Raw genomic sequence first — 3,465 nt, forward strand, 5'->3', positions numbered from 1 at the left:
TTAATAGTTATTAAGTTACTATGTTTTGGATCAGATGGCCTATCCAGAGAAGATCTTGGAGGCTGTGAAGCATTCAGTTAATTGGTTGAGCAGTTTCACAGAATGACTGCCATGGTTCGTCTGAATTATATGCTTGTTAGTGGAGGAAATAGAGTGGAAAGTAGAGAGGCCTGGCAGTTATGAGATAACCCTAGGGTTAACACAGTGCTATTCTTTTTAAAAGTCTTGGCCCCCAAAAAACCTTTCTGGTAACGGAAAAAAGAGATGGAGAGGTACGAATTGGCAAGAACTTCTTCAGATTTGGAAAAGAAAATGTTTGGGATCTAAAACTGAGGAAGGTTTCTATGTTAACTTGGGACAAGAACTAATTTTCACGCTTCTTGGATGCTTTAGCTGGATGGGGCCTTGTGTTTTGGGAAGAGGATTTTTCTGTTATGTTTGTAAAGGGCAGTGCATCTTAAGGCTAGTGAAGGATGCCTCAGTGCTTCTAGTAGTGGGAGTGAAACCTGGCCTTGAAATCAGTTGGCTAGTTTTTTGAGGGGTTAAGTGACATGCCCAAGGTCACACAGTAAGTTCAAGTGTCTGAGGTCAAGTTCAAACTCTGTTCTTCCTGACTCCAGGGCTGGTGCTCTACTCACTGCACCACCTAGCTGCCTGTATCATTAAGGCAGGATTCATGACTTCAAAGAAAATCATGAATATACCTGAATGGTCCAGAATTGCAGGATGTAAGGAGTTCTCCTTAAGTAGAAGGCAGAGGAGTCAAAGAGCAGACCCATGGACCAGTGTCCCCAATTTGATACCCTGGCAAGAAACTTCCAAAACCAATATGCCCATCTCACAATAGTGACCAGGAGGTTACAGAGAAATCCTATGGCAGCAAGCCAAGCCCTACGAAGACTACCCACTGGCCTCAAGCCCTTGCTCAGCACCCTCTGGTCTCCAGGAGGGTGAGTCCCGCTTTTAGTAGCGCCTGCTGCTTCTGCTGCCACCGCTGCTCCTTCCTCCTGCTTCTACTTCTCCCTCCACTATGTCTCAATCTCCAAGCTGCGTTCTCTCCTTTTTATATAGTTGCCAGATGTCATTCTGTCAACTAGAATGTCAACTGAGCGACCAGAATTTGGGCATCTACTGTTGGCTCTGGTCTTAGCAGCTCCCCCCTAGGACTGTGAGAACCCCCCCCCAAGCCTATTGAAATGGGTGGGAAAGATCTTGATTGCTTTTTCATTCAATAGGCAACTTGTGTCTAAATAGGTATGAACTTTCTTCCCCTTTTTTTTGTAAAATAGAATCCCCCATGAAATGAACACATCACTGTTGCAAAGATTTACTTAATATCTCATCAGAGTGGCCACATGGCTCACTTGTTGGCCCCTTGATATTTCTATCCATTACATAGGTCAATGGGAAACAGGTGTCAATAATACCGTAATACAAAATAAGTATGCTGAACGATATTATCAAAATAAGTACACTGAACGATATCATTCTGCCCCTTGAACGAATTGGGCTCAAAATCTTGGTTGAGGGGTGAAGGTCTCATTTTCCATAGCTGCTTCTTGCTGAAATTGGACCTGTACCTACCCCAAGAGTCCCATTTGAGAGGTCAGTTATTTAGCAAGCTGGCAGGAGTCCAGGATGCTAGGTGCCTAGGCAGTCAGTCATCTGAAAGTGTAGGGTACTTAAGGTACCTAAGTCTAAAGGAGACAGAACTAGCAACAAAGTTAACCAGAACAAAGAACAAAAAGGGGTAGGTAAGTATGGGTTGTTATCCTTCAAATAAAATCATCTCTGCCTTCATTGAGACTCCAATTATGCAAAAATGCAATCTCATAGCCTAACTCAGGAATACAAACTTAAATCTGTTAATCACACAAGATCACCTTCCCTCTGAGTGGCTTGTGGCATTTATTATCATAGCCCTATTAACAGTAAAATATATGGTTCAGGGGTCCAATTTGGTAATTATGCTCCCCTGAATAGACAACTGTTAAAAGTATTGTCCTTCCCATGGGCTATGACTTATGTAGCCTTTGGAACGTTATCTGGCTTCCATTTTACGCATACTTTAGCTCCCAATTTTATTCCATCAGTAGAACCAAAACCTTCCTTTCCTCTGAGAGTTATTGTGGAAGGAAGGAGGTCAGTTTTCACCAAGGGTATTTTTTCATAGGGGATAATAATTACTTGCACTATACTATAGTACAGAATTGTACAGGTTTCTCACCCAAATTCTGGAGTGTCACAAAAATTTATCTTTGATAATTAGGGTCTATCGTTCCAGCCAATACATGTACTCCTTGAGCTGCTAATTCTGGTTTAGGTAATATCTGTCCCAAAATGATTCCTGGAGATTCTCATACGTACCCCAGTAGAGGTTTTCCTTATCTCTCTACTATTCAACCTAAAATTCTCTATACAATGTAAATCATATTGTGGGATGACATCTCTCTGTCCAAAATTCAGTATTTTGGATCTCATGTGTTTGCCATTTTCTAATCTGCAGATTTGGGGTCATCTTTCTGGCTAGAGGTGTACTCCCTCCTAAGGGCCTGTTGTTCAAATTATGTAAGTTAATACACATCCTTCAATGTCAATACGAATTATTAGAGCTTAATTTTCTCAATGTTCTTTAAAAAAAATTAGCCCAGATGCTTGTGGGTAGTATGGAATGTGATATCCACTCTGTTATTCAATACACAGTATCTTCTCATTTCATTACCCTTGAAATGTGACCCATTGTCGCTTTGAATCTGCATCGGGATTCCATAGTATAAGCTTAAAATATCTAGGGTTTTACAGGTGTAGGTGTCAACACATGAACATACATATTTACATCCCTTATCTTGGGGTGTAATCTATCTGCCAAATCTGGGCTGGTTCTTTTCCCCCTTGGTATTTCTCCAGTTACCATCCTAGGAACAGTTTGTTCTTTTTGCGGTTGGCACATACAACACTCCTCTGTTAATGCATGAGAGATGTTAGTACCTCGATCCTGTGCCCATTGATGAGTGGCCTGGACCCCTAAATGGCTGGCTGTCTAGTGGACCCATTTTGCCAAGGTTGGGTCATCAGTTGGGGTCAGAGTAGGGACAGTATGTTCAGTAGCAATCTTTGCTAGCCAATCCGCATGTGCGTTGTACTTGCATACTGGTGTGGTCAAGGTCATGTGAGCATCGTGAGACTGACAAATTTGTAACCAGAAATGTATCTCATGTCTTGTCACAACTCTTTAACCCAAACTCCATGTGGCTAACCCATTAGCTACTGCCCGTGGGTCAGTAAATATGACTGTCCTCCTTTCTCTGATGGCTTGGTGTGTAATAACATCAGTTCAGCATATTGGCTACTTCCACCTATCCCAGAACTTTCCAGAGTTTGCCTAGTACAGGGGTTATAGGCTACTGCTTTCCAATGTCTCTTGCGTCCCAAATATTTTGCTGTCCCATTAGTAAACCAAGCATG

This window comes from Trichosurus vulpecula, chromosome 2 (genome assembly GCF_011100635.1).
Source record: "Trichosurus vulpecula isolate mTriVul1 chromosome 2, mTriVul1.pri, whole genome shotgun sequence".
Lineage (NCBI taxonomy): Eukaryota > Metazoa > Chordata > Mammalia > Diprotodontia > Phalangeridae > Trichosurus > Trichosurus vulpecula.